Raw genomic sequence first — 17,075 nt, 5'->3', positions numbered from 1 at the left:
AAATTCTGCTTCTGGTGCAAAAAGTCCATTCTCATTTGTCATAGTAGCCAGAGAACTAAAATAGAGCAGTGGGAATTGCACAGTTATAAGTAAGTAGTGCGGATACCAGAATTATCCAGTAAAATAATTCTGGTCAAATCAAAGTCAGAATTCAGATGCAATTCAGATAAGAACAGTGCAGAGCATATACTTTCTGAATTTTAAAGCAAAGCCCTCAAAATCTACACACACTTCAGGGATATGAGACACTTCATGCAGGTGAGCTGTCCCCTCAAATTTAATGGAACATAGGATTAATCCTTCTAATTAACTGACTGGGAACCAAACTCTGCCTTACCTCAAAAAAGCAAATTTCCATTAAAATATTATACTATCTCAGGAGTGCAAAAAATTCAGTGCATTTTTACTGAGTGACCAGTATGTGGCTGGAGCTTTGGGGTCTTGGCTCGGGTTTTATGTGAACTTTCAGCCGGCCTTAACTTCTTATAATATCTCAAAATATCCCGTGAATTGGAAATGTACTGCCATGTTGCTATGTGTTTGTGCAGCCATGCCACGAAGATTTCAAGTGTGTGCTCAGTGAAGGCTTGGGTAAAATCTTGCTGAGGCTAGTTTCTTGCTTCCCATTCATTTAGGAAATGCAAGCAAAGAATGCCCTTTACAGAGCTTATAGGTATGAGATCACTAACATAGCTACAGGCTACGTGCAAGGCAGAGAAGTCAGAGATGGATTGCCAAAACTCAGGGAAATGGAGAAAGCTTAATGAAACTTTGTGTGAGGAGACAGGAATGAGGCCCACAGAGGAGGTAGCACAGAAGCTGGCTTTCACTTTCTGCATGGGCTCAGGCAACCTTCTTGGTAGGGTAGTGTCTGGCCAAGGTCTCACGTCTGGGAAAAAGGTCTCAGTTTCTCCAGTTCTATGGCTGCACTTGACTTGTAGATAGGATTGCATGAAGTAAGCAGCTAATTCCATTAACTCCCCTCTTCCAGTAAAAGTGGTCAAAAATATTAGCCATTCCTTGTCAATGGGTCTACTTTTAAATAAACCTATCAGGTTTTCATCATACTGCATTAAATTGAAGAAAATTAATGTAGTTTAAGCTTTTACATCATAACTGATTATGGGATTTCACCTGCTGTAGTGGTATGAATCCAATATGTATGTGTAAAATGGTCTCTAAATTTCATTTGTGAGTTGATGGGCAGGCAAATATTTGTAAAATATATTCAGTCTTCAGTTATTAGGTTTTCAAGAGAAAGTCAATAGTGTGGTTTATTTTCCTACAAAATATTTTACAGAGATATGAAAGATAATGGAAACCAGCAGATTTGAAGCAGTAAAAGTATGAGTTACAGTAAGTAGACATGTTGCCCAGAATTTACAGAGGACCCACAGGAATCAGCTAACTCTTTTAAAAATCCTGGCTATTTTGTTTATATAAGCTATTGTACTTTATATCTGATTTTTTCTTTTTTTTCCTCAATGGGTCTTCTGTGACTCATCTTTCTTAAAATAGTCCATTTGGTAATTCAGTAAAGACAATACATTGCATACACTTTTTCCTACGGAACTGCAGGGTGAAAGTGACAATGTGGGGTTGAGTTGGGGAAAAATGTAAATAAACAGATCCATCTGCAGAAGAGAGCAGATCTGAGGCTAACTGCAGGGAGCAGTAAAAGTTCTATCTCCTGGATAAAACATATATAGAAAAAATGTGTTTCAATATTTATAAAAAATTAAATTTGAAGCATTTAACCAATAGGAGAGTAGCAGGAAAATGAGTCAATATTTACTTCTGGTATCAGTCCATCTGAAGGAAGAATGTGAGGCCAGAAAAAAGAAAGAGGACTTGGGCTGGTTTCTGATTTGTCTTAATCAAAATATTTCTGAAGAACATATCCAAATTCCACTGTAATCTAATGAACTTTGGAGGAGAGCAGAAGCAGTAGGAGAGAGAAAAAGGAAGCCAACAACAGTAGAGAAATAAGTTGTAGGAATGAAAACTATTTCCAGTATCAGCTGGAAAATGACTTCCAGAATCAGCTATCTAGTGAATGACTTCTGCTGATATAGGGGACAATGGAAGGCAAAAGAAGAAAAAACTTTCTGTTGTGTTACGTGCTAGCAAGCTAAATATTTCTCATGGTATCTTCTTAATACTACTGTTTACCCTTCACCTTTTGCTCCTTTTAGATAGCAGTAAGTATTTTCAATTACCGAGAGAGAGAAGAAGCAGGATTGGTTTTTCTGCTTTTCGGTAGGCTGCTGATGAGGACTGCAGTGGAACACGGGTCAATAAAACTAGCCATGCAGTAAAAGCAGCTAAAATGGTCCAGCCTTTCTGAGGAGGGTTACGGCTCCAGAGACTTCTTTGTGGGTGATATTGTCAGGACAGCTGCCTCACACTGTTGGAGGGGAGCTCACCCATGAAGGGAGCTGGACCTGTAGTTTATTGTGCTGTCAGATGGAACCTTGAAAGAACATGCAGAATAAAAATAATTTAAAAATGCATGCAAATCTACGCTTCTTTCCCTGCATCTTTCAAGAACTTTTCAGACTATCATTTTTCAAAACGTTTGTATTTCATCTCAGTCTTCTGTCCAGCCTCATTTTCTGATCTCTTTCTGTTTCCTTAAAAAGCTCTTGGGAGCAGAACCTTTTAATAAAAAATGCCAGTTTTGATTCTAACCTAGATCATCTTACTCAGCACAAACAAATTCTATAAGGTCTTCAAGTTCTTTGTGTGATCAGTCACCTATCCAGGTTCATACCTCTTTCCAGCTTTCTGCTTCAGAACGAGAGAGGTATATGCATAAGCTGCTTGGTGGCTTATATTCCTGCTGTTAAGATGAAACAATAGCTCACTTTCAGGAAGGCTGTCTCTTTGCTCCTTTCTGTACTGATCGCAGTCTCTTAAAGGAAAGAGCTGATGACCCAGGTGGACCTGCTGCTGCAGCCCGCACATACAGAAGAGCACACACAGAGGAAGCTGCCAAGGATGTAAAGAGTCGGGTTTGTCCCTCTGGAGGCAGAAGGCCTGGTTTGCAGAGGGGGTGTGATCAGAGAATGTTATTATCCTTGCAGCCAAAGTATCGTATTTCTATCCAAATTACATGCTGTGCACCCTCCCATCCCTTTGGCTGATGCAGTTAATACCCAATTGTTCAAATCAGGACAGAGGAGAGCAATCACCATTCAGCTGGAGCTAGGGCAGGGGAAGCACGGGTAAAAATCATTAACAGCTCTAACTCTGTTCAAATCTTGGAAGTTTTAAAGACATAAATCAGTGTGTATAATTTTACAGTTTATTTTCATGGTCTGAGTTTGCTTGGAAATACTTTCAGGATTTTTTTTTTTTAATGAAATATTGATGGAGAAAGAAAATCCAGATTAGAAATAAGTGTCAGCTAAATGAGGGCAGTTAAGCAGATAGCCAGCTGCTGCATAAACCTTACAGAAAATTACCTCGTGTGCAAACTTGGGGTTAGGAGGTTGTCTTTTTTGTTTGTCTTCAAGTATAAAAGCTCAAATGGACTTTAATTAACATTATCTATTGTTACTTAAAATAGTTCTATTCCTGCTGTGAAACATTTTTCAAAGAAAGACTGTTTTTTCAAGACTGAATTAAAATGGCTGTGGTCTTTAAGACCAAAAGTCTTAAAACATATCAAATCCTACAACTGCCATTCTTTCCCCTCTTTCTCTAAGATATAGAATCTGTCAAAAAAAAAAAAAGTCTGCTTTGAACACAATATATGGCTATATTTAAAGCATGAGCTATAGTTTCCTTTTTTTTTTTTTCCCAATCAATGGCATTATTTCTGCTAGATTAAAGTATCTACAGCCTTCTGAAAATATTCAGTGCAGCAGAAATCCAAATCCATGATTCAATTTGTTTTTAACCTTTCCAGCTGCAGATATTTTGTGATACAATGAGTAATTTAAGCATAACAGTAGGCATATATGTTATTTAAAATCAGTTGAACTATACAGGTCATGAAATTCAAAGCTTCAACCATGCCCTGACCTCCAGTGTCCATTCAACTTGTTGAAGAGACTATGAGAATGTGTTTGTGCATCATCTGAACTGGGATGCTTCGATATGATTTGTATCTCTCATGAGAACAATGCTGGTGCAGTGAGAAAATGTGTTAATGACCACTTCAGAGAGGTGTGTTGTAATTCAGTGTGGTGTACCTGCCTCTATCTCTTGTGTATGAGCTTTAGTGCTCCTAGCAAGTAATAAGAGAGTGTTTGAAACAGTCTCTGAAACCCTTATTTAGGTACATGGTTAAAGATAGATTTGACAGTAGCAGCAGTATATTCATGTAGTCACATAGTTGGTTGTCAGATGTATTTTACATTTGCTTGACTAGAAGTGCTGCGTTGCACAACATATTGCTTCCTATTTCCCCATCTCCCCACACTCATGAAAAGTGGGAAGCTAAGTAATCTATGAGGCTGTGAACATGTATGACATTTCTGTGAAAAATTTCTTCGTAGAGGATAGAACTGCTACTTCACAAAATGAAATATTTGAGATCTTTGTTGTCAAAATACTGGGTCATTTTATGGATTGGCTTGCCAAATGTGTTTGCAAGCATGTGTATCTCATGCTAGAAGTTCAAACTAGCCTGACGTGATCCTACTACCCTTTACTTCAAAGTGCATGGGGCAGGCAACATATGTATCCTTGCCAGAGGAACTGGCTAGGTTAGGTCTGGATAATGTTACTGTCTTTTCTTTGACTCTGTGGAAATGTGTCTGTGCATACCATACACCTAGTCCTATACATAGGGCTTATTCACCCTACATTAATGTTACATTTGCAGCTGCAGTGTGCAAATGGAAGTAGCCTGACAGCATTGTATGTGGCATAATTTCCCGGTCCAAGAAGGAGGCCTGGAACCAAGTCAGTGCTAACTCTAGGAAGTCCAGAATTCATGAGCTCCATGTGCCCCCCCTGCTACAAGAAACCTGAAAGGAGTACACTTGCCAATGCATTTAAGGCTGGGAGGACTTTTTGCTTACTATGAAATGTGGTACTTGGATTCTATTTCCTAAATGTTGTAGGGTATGTCTTATTCATTGAAGCAGAGACAGTTTTGCCCAGAGCTACAGTGGGCTCCTGACTACCATTATTTGGCAGTCATGGGACTGTGGCTGTTGGCTGGATGGCAATTTGAAACTTGGAGACTCAGTGTATATATTGTCAAACAGCATACACACTGATTTGGGAATGAAAACAAAATTAATGTTTTGTCAGCTGATTGCACTTGCTCCTAGATTACCTTGGAGAAGCGTTAAGTACTGATGTGCAAGTGTATTTATCTGTGATTGTGGAGGAGGATTCAGAAGCTAAAAGATGTGGTGTGGGTTTTCAAAAGTTTTGGGAATTTTTTGTGTGGTATGTATATTGCTTAGAAGGATTCTAGAGTCTAGTGAAGGACCTTGGTTACGCCGTACAGCAAAGGCAAACAAAATTGCCAAATAGAATCTACCTACCTTTTTAATGTCATTTGGGTAAAGATCAACTCAACAGAAGGAACAGTATATGTTCTGATAATTCCTGGAAATTTGTAGTTTGTAGTGATGAAAACTACTTTCATCTTTAAAATATAGCTAGAGGGAAATTCCACTAAAGGGAATGCAGGATAACACCATGTTTTTAAATCCAGATACTGAGTTTTTGTTCCATTCAGTCAGGACCAAAAGTGATATTTGGATCTCAGTTTAGGTCTGTATGTGGAGAAAACAAAGGAAAAAAAAATAGAAAGATACTTATGTAATATAAAGTTTGATGAAGTCCATTTAGTTTGGGGGCCATGAGTGTTTTTGGGTGGGAAGGAGTTGTGTAGTATTGCAGGAAGAGGAAGAAATGGTAGTTGACCCAGCAATGACTGAAATTAAGCTTGATGGTGTCAGGTTAACTACGTATATTAGGAACAGCTGCTTTTCATGTATGCCAAACAGGATCCCCAAATATCAGCTATCGACTTTTCTAACAGGCATCTGGAGTTCTGAATGTGATACGCAGCAGCCCATTACTATTCTGAACAAGACCTCATATTTCTTCTTCTGAAGATATACGAGAAATTGCAGCTCTGGTGACCTCTAGCAGACCTGTATGACTTAAGTACCCAGGATCTCGTTTCTTCCTTGATAATTGTTTCTCTGCTGTGTATCTCCCTTGAAAATTGAAGGCTTTAGCTTGTTTCAATCATGTGTGACAGTGATATACTGTACGCTCTGCATTAGAAACCAGTGACGTGGATCCAGCATGTCCTGCCATACAAAAGGTGCTTCAGTAGGACTGGAAGTGGAACGGTACTTGCTCAGTGTCCGACCCTAATAATCTCGGTCTGTAATAAGAACTTGCTGAGATGGCATTAACGTGTAAATTAGCTAAATTTGTTGGCATAGGGCACATACATCAGAGCAATTCCAGGATAATACAAGCAATTTACATCAGCTACTTGTATAAATACCTTTCCTGTTCTGTGCTACACTGATGAGAAGGAGAGGATGAAGAAGTCACACTAAATGGGAAAACATGAGTAGGTTTCTGGTCATTATCCCTTCTTAGGCAATCAGCAAGCTCTCATCTTGAGCCTAGTCCCTGCTCAGAAAAATATTTACGTTGACATTGGTACAGATGTGTGTCTGTAGCTCTGGGAATAGCTTGTCCCTGGCTGAGTGGCATAGAGGATTTGCATTTAATTTTTATGAACCCTCATAAGGCCATTGTTCTCCAATTTCTGATTGATTGTCTTTATGTAATGAGGACAACTAATATAGACTTGTCAGAATGACTGAGGAAGGTCAGCTGTGACTGCTTCAGTTTAACACAAGCTGCTAAGGTTGCAGGATGAATTACTTTTCATTGCATGCAGTGAAAAGCACGTTACTTAAAGTTTTTTCTTGTGTTTGTGTCCTTTTTTTTTTTTTTTTTTTTTTTTTTTTTAGCTGGTGCCTGAGGAATGTGCTTTCTCCCTCTAAATCTTACTCTGCCGTACAATAGTCCTAATTGCAACTTAGCTTGGGCTGATTGATATCCTCTGGCCACAGTCCTTCTTGTCAGTTTTGGAAGGCTGATATGGAGCGAATGTTTTAAGAAGGCCCTGATTAGAGGTGCTCTTGAGGAGGCGTGTCAGTTTGCAGAGTTGGGTAATCAGTCACAGCTCAGACTGAACAAGATCTATAAGTATTCGGCATTTCAGAAAGTCAAGCCCAGGTGTTTTGGTGCAGACACCTAGTATTGTTCATTAGTGGTGCCACTGTACATGTGGGTAGAGAGGTGAGAACCCATAGGCTCTGCAATACAATCTCCTTAAGGCCTGCAATTCTGTACACTCCCCAGCTCAGCTGCATGAATTATATTCATTACAGTGTAATGCTGAAGGTTGTGTCGATGCAGGCACGACAGTGGTGTCAGAATCACTTGGCAGGACTTCTGCAATAAGAAAAAATGTCACTTCTGCCAGACATCCTGTGTCAGAGTCCCAGGACTCACTGCAACAGCCCTCTGATAAACCAACACAGAAAGAGGAGAGCTCGGCAGAGGAGTAGTCCTGGGTGCACCCTTGGCCCCAGGTGGAGTTGAAGAAAGAAGTACTGGCTGCACTTATGCTCAAATGAGGTTCCCAAACCTCTTGTCCTGGAGTTCTTTGTGTCCCTCCCCCAGCCCAGCCCCCATGCAGTTCAGAAGTCCCCACACCACCCCCAGAGCCTCACAACCCTTCCCACCCACTGTGCAGTTCCTCACTGATCCATCCCACAGCTATCCATAGTTCCAACTCTGCCCCAAATACCCTTATGTCTGACCCCTCCCCATTTTGCACCCTCAACACACCTCATCCATTTTAGATCCCTCCAAGGTTTTTCTACTCCCTATTTTATCTCCCAGTCCCGAATCCATTATCACCTGCAACCCCCTCCCTGTGCCCAGATCCCTCTTGGCATTCCCCTCCAGCCTCGTCTCTAGGTCCTCAGAGACCATCAGAGTCCCCCAGACCATCCGCCCCTGTGCTTTGCTGCTGCCCTGTGCGTCAGACCTATCCCTGCTGCAATCTTCCTTTGGCCACTGAGGCCACCTCCATTCTGGGCTCCCTTTTCAGAAGAAAACTCCTGTCTCCTGCTGTGAGGATATAAAAAGCCCAAGTACCAACCATACAGGCACAATCATACAGGACACAAGGCAGAAGACTCAGAGGTTTGCTCTTCTTTCAGTTTGTTGTCCACCTCCAAGAAGCTCACCTGGTTGGCCAGTTGTCACCCTGGAACAAGTGGTTCAATTCTTGAGGCTCTACAGCCATCCCAGGTTTAGTTTGTCTCTTTTTTGCAACTGAGACCCTGCACCAGAGCTGCTGCCCTAAGCTGTCCTTCCTCATAACTCGAAGTCTGCTCTTAGTCTACTAATTATGTTGGTTGGTCAACATTGTCTCTCATGGGCTCTCCACTTTGCGGGTGTTGTTTATAGCTGCACAGCCCGAGCTCCTCTGTTCCTGCCTTAGCTTCCCATCCATGGAGCAAAGCCACCTCTGGGAGAGGATAAGAGCTATGCAGTTGTCTTGACTTAAAGGGAAGGGAGTCTCTGAATAAAGGATTTTTCTTTTCTCTGAGAAAAGAACTCTTGGAGCCAACTTCACCTAACAGTTCTTCACACCGCTAATGCTGACACTAGCAGTCGTTCAGCACTGGAGCTCAGGCACAGAAGGCTTTGCCTTTTCTGAACGTGATTATAAATGTCACAACTTCCTGGGCTTTACCGCTGAGCTGGTTTTAGCAGAAAGTGCCCCAGATGTGATAAAAAAAATAGTGTCCCATTGCAAGCAGTTCCTGTTTTCCAACAGAGACCAAATAAATTTGGTCTTCCCAGTGCTTGGCGGTGGAATGCACTCCTTCCCTGGTGTCAGGCTGCTAGGCTCACTAAATCATAATAGTTCTGTCTGTGCATACTTATATATATCATTCTGAGGGTATTTTTGGTGATCTGACTGAGTTTCCAACCCTTGAGGCGGAGAAACTGGAAAACCATTCATAGAAATCTTGTAATGGAGAGAGACTTTTCTAAGTGGATGAAGAGAGAGTTCTTAATGAGAGATGTTATTGCCTCATTTTTATAGCTGAATGGATTTTAATTCTATTGTAGTGTGAATTAGTATCCTAATCTGAGAAGCAGCTAACTTAGCACATTTGCAAGTACATAAGTAATGGCTGTATATTTTCCACATACTGTGCTATTATAATAAATGGCCATTGTGTGAAGTTGGATTGAACATTTTCCTGGTTATAAATTCTGGTGGCCAAGTCATGCTGCCAGAGCCTTGCTACCAAATTCCACAAATATGCTCAAAATATTTTCTGCAACACCCAGACAGTGACAATTCAGTGTGGGAAAGTCCACTAATCACAGCTCTTTGGTCAGACTTGTTTCATGCTGTTTGTGGGATAGGTGTGTGATAGGGTGGATATTCTGGAGAAAGGCCACACTCAAAGTGGCTTTGGCTTTTGGTCTGTTGCCAGACTTAGCTTTATTGCTCTGTTGGACAGTAACTGATGCCCCAGGGTTTGGTGGAAAAAGCTTCTGGGGACCTTTTTGGACTCTGCCTCTACAGCATGGCTGAACCTCATTGTGACACCTGGTGACCATGGCATTTCCATCTGGACTATTTCTCTGTCACTATAGAAAGTTTTGGCAGCAGAACTTTTCACCTAGGTGAAATACAAATATAACATTTAGCTATATAAAAATGAGTCATGGAATATGTATGGACTGTGAATTGAATTTCTGTTAAAATAATGACATTGATAAAAATCCGTGGATCACTGCTTGCAAACTGCTCTGAAAAAAATCTGCCTGGATCTAGGGTATTATTATATAATCCATAGGAGTGTGTTAATTTTAGGATGAGAAGTGATCATTTTTATGGTGTGCTCCTATATCATAAATAATGTATGAAATTGGAATGTGTTTTGTTCTTGACATTGATCTTCACAATGGGTAAAAAGTTATTGTGTGGAAATTGCTGCAGTTCAGACAGTGGGTCTTCACTCCTGCAGTTGTTGCCGTTGCAGTTTGAAGGGACCCACACTGAGAATATATGTAACATATTCCTGCTGCAAAACCTTTTTACATTTCAAAAGTGACACGAAGGAAACATTGGAATAGCATTAACTGCAAAATGGAAACATCTCTGGAGACATTTAGTTTTCATTTATATTTAGGTCCCCCAGAAAAAAAGACAACAGTACCATCAAAAATGGTATTGAATGAAGTAGGGTTGATCAGAAGGTGAAACTGGGGAAAGAAATGCAGAATTTATGAAAAAAAGGCCCCATGCCTATGGCACTGCCCTCAACATCATCTCTGTTCCAGTCTGCAACCCTGTCTGGCCTCTGAGCTGTCTTCAGTGGAAAGGGTGTATTTCCAGAAATATTATATCCCAGGCAGCTTTTTGTTTTATCTTGTTTTGTATTTATTTTGCCCAACAGCAAATCTAGTCATAAGTCTCTATAATAAATTTATTTTTAAATTGTCTTTAAAATTGAATGTTCCTATTTAGTATTGTTCCATTCCTGCCATCTGCGGCTTTTCTGTGTTGGCAGAGTAGAAGCTAGCTAGAAAATCTGATTTAGGATTAGGGTCAATCTCTAGCTAAATTTGACCTGTATGGCACTGAACCTTAAGGATTCATTCCTAGCAATTTTGTTAATCATCCTCACAGAACCAGGAAGAATAGTGTCCATTAGAGGATCAATTTATGATTTTAGCTAAAGAATTTTGTAGTACAAAGTTTCAATCAAAAATTAAGCTACATGCATCATATATTTTTGTGGAAATTTAAGAATTTTGCTAATAAAAAACTAACTATATACCTCATAAAGAAAAGAAATATAAAGATAGGACTAATGTAATAGATGTAGAAAATTAAGAAAAACTTCTTTGTGGCAAAAAATGTGCATATATATATGTCATTTGGGAATTCTGTACATCAGTGAATTTATTGAATTTGTTTCTTGATTTCTCCCTGCTACCGTTAAAGCTATATTAATATAATTTTATTCAGGTTTGTGTCTGATTTTCAATAATTGTTACTTGAATTCTTTCAACATAATTATTTAATCTTTGAATTCATGTTAATTCCTGTATTAATGTGAATTTGTATTTAAATATCTTTATTTCTCTTTCCTTTTAGAAGTCAAATTTGATAGAAACACTTTTGGGTTTCCTGCAAAAACTTTGCAGACAGTTTTCTCTCTTAAAGGTCAGGCATTTCATTCCTGTAGTTTCTGTGTTTTAAAGCCAGAAATTCCAGTCCCAATAAATCACTTGAGACCTGTCTGAGGCAGGCAGGTGGGATCTGGGAAGCAGCTGTGAGCATTGAACATGTGCTCAGGGCAGCAGCAGGTCCTCAGCCTGCTCTGCGCCACCTCTGTGACTTAAATCCATTCTCTGTAACATGTGGCTGCAGCAGGGGATGAGTTTATAGGGAAGCCCTTCGTGGCAACTGAGTGCTCTGGGTTGCTGCTGTTCCAGGTGCTCCTTTCAAAAAAGCAGTTCCTTACTCTGAGTTTATAGGTGCTAATCCTTTGAACGTGGGGGTGTTTCACGCTTAGCTGTTCTTAAACCCTTTCTGTGAAAGGTGTATCAAGTACCCCATCTAATATTGCCAGGTCTCATCCAGAACATAAAATGCGTGCATATATATATATATATATATATATATATATATATAAAAGTTCTGCCATTTGATGTGACCATTCATTCGGTGGAAAGAAATGCAGTTTCTGCAGCGTAGGGTCTCTTGTGCATGGTTTAGTGGGTGACATTGGTAGCAGGGTGATGGTTGGACCAGATGATCTTGAAGGTCTCCTCCAACTTTAATGATTCTGTGCATGCGAGTGTTCTGTTTGTAGCTGTATGTTCCATTTGCATTGTACCTTTAATAGATTTAACTGCCTTTGAAGCACAAGAGGAGTTTTTAATGAGACTCAATTTCGTTATGTGCTTTTATCTGGCCCTATCTTTGCTTGTTCCCTAGATCATAGGAGAAGAAAGCCTCCTGGAAACCTTGTTCCGAAGTGTGGGACTGGTGTGAAATCTTCCTTTCTTTTTACCAGGAGATTGGTGGGGAGGGAAGGGGGTGGATCACAGATCAGAAGCACCGTACACCCATAAAGCATTTTAGACAGCAGTCGGTTTGGATTTGGAGCTTGTTTGTTTTTCCCAAAGCTGCATGGTCAGAGGATTTCAGTGATTTCCCCTCTTCACTTTGTTACAATGCTCATTAATTATCGTGTTAATCTCTGGACTGTAAGGCAAATATTTGGTTGCTTTGAGGTTTTGGCCATATTTTTGATTTATCTACAGTACTTGTTAGGCATCTAACTATAGCATTTTTTTTCTGGTACTGCTTTCTGTCATTGTGTGCCAGCCTGCAGTGGAGCAGTATTACTCAGCAAATGTCTGTGGTAACAGTGGGTTGTAATTGCTAATTAGGCAAATGTATAGTAATTTAGCAAGTGAGATATTATAGCCATCCTTGATTTAATTATGTGCTGTATGGCTTTGAATAACAGAGAGAGGAACTAGAGAGGGAAAATGCACCACAAATTGGTCAAATTGCTTCATTAAACAGAGTTTGGATTTTCCTTGGGATACAGCTTTCATAAACCAGCTTAAGAGGACTATTTCCTTTAGGAATCCAGGCACAAGTAACTGCTTGAAAAAATGTCATTAATTACATTAATTATTCACAGCAGGTCTCAGCCATTGCTGTACTTTGGTCTCCGCCTCACTGAGGATAGTACCTCCTTTTTGTACTGCTAATTTTTTTTCTGCATGCATAGAGCACTGCAGATTTGCTGAAATGTTGTATTATTATTTCCTCCTCACATGCATAATCTGTAAAGTGCTTAGAAGCTGAACAAGTAGTAGGTGTATTCTTCTAAAATATATTCATGGTGTGTGGGGGGACAGGAGGAGGAATGAGCAGAGAGAAGTGGCATGATCCATTTTCAATTTGCCAACATTTTAAATACAGTGGGCTGAATACTCCCCTCCAGCCAGTTTCCTTAGTGGATACATCATGGTGCGTAGTGATGTCGAATGCAAGTGGAAGTCCTCATGGAAAACTTCCTTGTTATGGTTATCTACACCTCCACAGTGGTCTCTTCTATAGAACATCCCCTTCTTTATTTCTCCTGGTATAGATGAGATGAGGCAGAATGTGTGATGGAAGGATATTGCTCCTCTGCTGGTGCTGCTCTTCCTTTTGCTCTAAAAACCGCTTGCACCTCAGGAAGCTGCAAACAAATCTTTTTGCTTCTGACTCTTCTGCTTGCTGTGTTGGAGTACAGCTTGGGCAAAGACAACTGAGTGCAGTGTTACCTATGATATATTTTGAAAGGATTGAAGGATTTCTAGCTGTAACCCGGCATGCAGACATGATGGAGCTGCACCTGCCAACACAGCTGCCTTACAGCTTCTCACATCACAGCAACGTCCTCCTACTCTCCCAGCAGTGTAGTAGTGCTGCCTGGATCTAGCCTATAAAATAGATTGACACCTTGATCTTTACCACTCTCTCAGGGCAAGAGGGAAGTCAAGGCAAGGCAGAACTGAGACAGAGCCATGCCCCTCTCTCAGCATGATGCCCATGCTTCAGATGTCCTTTAGGAAGGCCTAAGAGCTGGGTTACCACCTGAGTCTGAGCTCTCTCTGTGCAGGAAAGAAGGTAATATAAGCCTTTTAATTTAAATAGTCCGTAAGAAATCATTGCTTTATGCTAGTTTCATGTCCTATAAAATTTATGTCCTATGATAATTTGTTATAACTTATTAATTGCAGGTACGAGTTATTCCGGGGTCATAGCCTTCCCCACGCAGAGTATCCACCCTTCTCTGTCTGACATTTCATCCATATTCATGAGCAGCATTAATGAAGCAGGCATAAAATGTCATTTTATTTGCACAGGAAATATCTGGCATATTGACAGTTTGTTCCACTGAGGAAGTGGCATTGAGGCAGACTGCTGTAAATGAAAACTGTTCTCTCAGCTTCTGGAAACTCTTAAGTACATTCAAATATCGAGCAGAAGAAACTGACTTCTTCAGGTTGTAGCAGTAAACAGTGGCAGCAATCAACCCTGAGAAGCACTTAATTTACCCAGTAATTAGCAATCATTTGCCTTTATATGGAAGCCTTTCTTGAGCAGTGAATCATCTGAAACTTTGTTCCAAAGGTGATTGTGTCTTCCGTGTACCAGCTCCAGTCAGGTAAAATCTGCTGCAGTAGCTGCTCTCTCAGATGCTAAAGTTGCACTTATGAGGGCTGGCAATAAAGCTTTATTAGAGGTAGGGCTGCAGATCTCCATCTTCTCTTTCACAGGGTTGTCAGTAATACTTTCATTTGTGCTTGAACTTTTTGCAGACTGGACAGCTATTGTCTGTCTTTCTGGCAGGTCGCAGCTGGATGGCTGGGGTTAGTTCTGTGCATATATCAGGCCATTTAGTGATATAACTTTAGGATTTTGAAAGACATTCCAGTACTCAAAGAATGGGAACTGAACTTTCCTAAATATCAGTGCACACATGTGAAATAAGCCATATTAAAATTCTGTTTAATGATTCATAATTGCCAGGAGGCTGTGATATTAATATGCAGACAGTTACATATCAGTTAAATGTGTTCAATTTGGGACAGGAGAAAAGAAAAAAAAAAAAAAAGCTAGATGCCTAGTAACAAGGCTTCGTTCAACCTGTTCTGGATAAAATCAGGTCATATTTATTTTAGATTGGCTTCCAAAATGATGTGTCTTGGAGTGCTTCCAGAGGATAATCTATATATGGTGTGATAAACAGTCTATTTTTAAAAGGTGCATGGCTATTTTCCAGTTTTAGATTAGATATGATAGGCAGATTATCAGCTCCCAATCATTAAGTGCAATAAGGGAGTCAAATCCCTATGATTGGGGGCCTGGCAAATCACCAATGAGTTGCCCAAGGAGTTTAATGGGAATAATCAAGTCATTCTCCAGCCTCCCAGGCTCTCTGTGGAGACCACCTTCTTTCTCTGCTCCCCCAAGCTGCACTCTGAGGGGTAGCACCGTGGAGTTTGGGCAGGATTTTGCCTAGGGACAGAACGTTAATATAAACACAGGAGACTAATAGCCACTCATTACATCAAATATGAGTGGATTTTTCCAGCATTTTTATTGCTTATTGCATTCATCACCATAATGAACAGCATCCTTGGCCATGAGCTGTGGTCCACTAGTCTGGCGCTCCACAGAGGACAGAAGATGGTCCAGCCCAGTGACCTTTCCAGGTATATGCAAAATGGTGAAGAATAAGGAAACAAATGTTTTCATTTGCACTCTCTGCATCCTAACACAGTGGTTCTCATCAATTGCTTGCTTTGATACTGCTCAGCATGTTAAGACTATGTCTGATGCAGTTAAGGGCTACCACGTTTGCAGAAGAGCTTGAGGACTGTTCTGCTTTGCAAGTGATGTTATTTCAGCCTTGGCAACTTTTTTTTTGAAAGTCACTCAGCTTTTATGACAGCATGAAAGGAATGTTGGTAGTAAATATTAAGAACAAATTTGGGGGATATTTGAGGAATTTCCTCTGGGAACGGTAGCTGCCTACTGTAGAATGTTTCATACTAACATTTGTGGGTGACATATGAGGCCAAGGATTATGCATAATTAAGGGGTATCACATATGTTTAAAATAAATAAATAAATAAAGGAATTCCCTTCTTAATTTTTTCTCTGATGAAAATTACAGGTTCAAATGTTAACATTGTTATTATGCTATCAGGAATATATAGATCTTTTAATTTCAATAATATCTTTTGAAATGTTCAGCAGTAAGTTATTCATTAGAAATGATAATGATCCATATGAATGATGCCCAAATATAGTAGTGTAGATTTTACATTGCATGCTGTATTTCAGAGATTTCAGTTGCAATTAGAATTTCTAATTCAATATATGTTTGAGATTGGGTGTAATTTCAAATAAAAAGATACTTTACAAAAATCCTAAGGGCACTTCATATTGATCTAATACATACCCTCAGGAAAATCATAGCCCTATCTCTGAAGTCTGAAGGAATAATCTGAAAAGATTATCTTCTTCCAGTTATGAGAAATAAAACTTGCTCATAGCTTTCAGCTTCCAGCACTGATGGGCACTCAAAGTGTAGGTGTGATTAGCAGCAAAATAAAAGTCCATTTTCTAAGTAAGAGGAAAAAGAAAGTTACTTTGCCCTTGATGATAACACTTCTAGACATGAGTAATCTTTAGGGCTTTACTGAATTTATGAGCAATCTTCTGAAGTAGATGCACAGAGCTTTTGAAACTCAGTAGAAGTTTTTTAATTAGCCTTTTTTTTTTTTTTTTCTTTTGGTCTTAAATTCAGTTCCCTAGAGACAAAGCTTATATGGAATTGGCATTTGTGTGTTATTTAAATGTTACCTTTCTGAAAATGTATCAAAATGTTTAATTCTACTAGGAGTAAAGATAGATTGGTTTATTAGTGACTGACTACAACAAATAAAACTAATGTGCTACAGCATTATGAACTTTGTATATCTATCTCAATAGCAAAATGTAAAAAATAATATACTTTAGATGTTATACCTTCCTTTCAGCTGGCATATTATTTCCTACACATTATGTTACTCATAGGAAAAAATAAAATAAAGGTTTATTTAATACTTCGGGAGATCTATTGTATAGAAACTGGTATTGATTCCTTCCTCCTGGGGCTTCTGCTCCACAGGCAGTCCCTGCTTGTCTCCCAACTGGCCCAGCTTGCCATGACTACTAAAGGAGCACGGGGCATTTAAGCAGCAGCACAGGCTATTTGGCTCATGCTACTGTCAAAGTGCAAGTCTTGACTTTAAACTATTTATTTTGGGCTGAATGGGAGGCATTACATAACCTTAATTTCATCCTTTTTGCAGTGCTTACCTCAGGCTGGGAGAAATAGTGTCCTTAGCTGCATTTTTACAGGGGGTTTATGGCACAGGTTTATATAAGCCACTTAATTCTTTTTTTT

General features: G+C 39.7%; 1 protein-coding gene across 4 annotated transcripts in view; it reads left to right on the top strand.

Annotated features, from left to right (window-relative positions):
* Nucleotides 1-17,075, top strand: part of RPS6KA2 (ribosomal protein S6 kinase A2) — a 295,053-nt gene that overhangs the window by 153,164 nt on the left and 124,814 nt on the right. Inside the window, exon 1 of one of the 4 annotated variants that reach the window (XM_040554042.1) lies at nt 12,851-13,741. The exons of the other annotated variants lie outside the window; for them this stretch is intronic. The gene's annotated coding sequence lies outside the window, so the exon portion shown is untranslated. Of the gene's footprint in view, nt 1-12,850; nt 13,742-17,075 lie in introns of those variants that run through there. 4 annotated transcript variants of the gene reach the window in all.

Source organism: Cygnus olor, chromosome 3 (assembly GCF_009769625.2).
Source record: "Cygnus olor isolate bCygOlo1 chromosome 3, bCygOlo1.pri.v2, whole genome shotgun sequence".
In the NCBI taxonomy this organism is placed as follows: domain Eukaryota; kingdom Metazoa; phylum Chordata; class Aves; order Anseriformes; family Anatidae; genus Cygnus; species Cygnus olor.
This window is presented reverse-complemented; position numbering and strand designations above follow the sequence as displayed.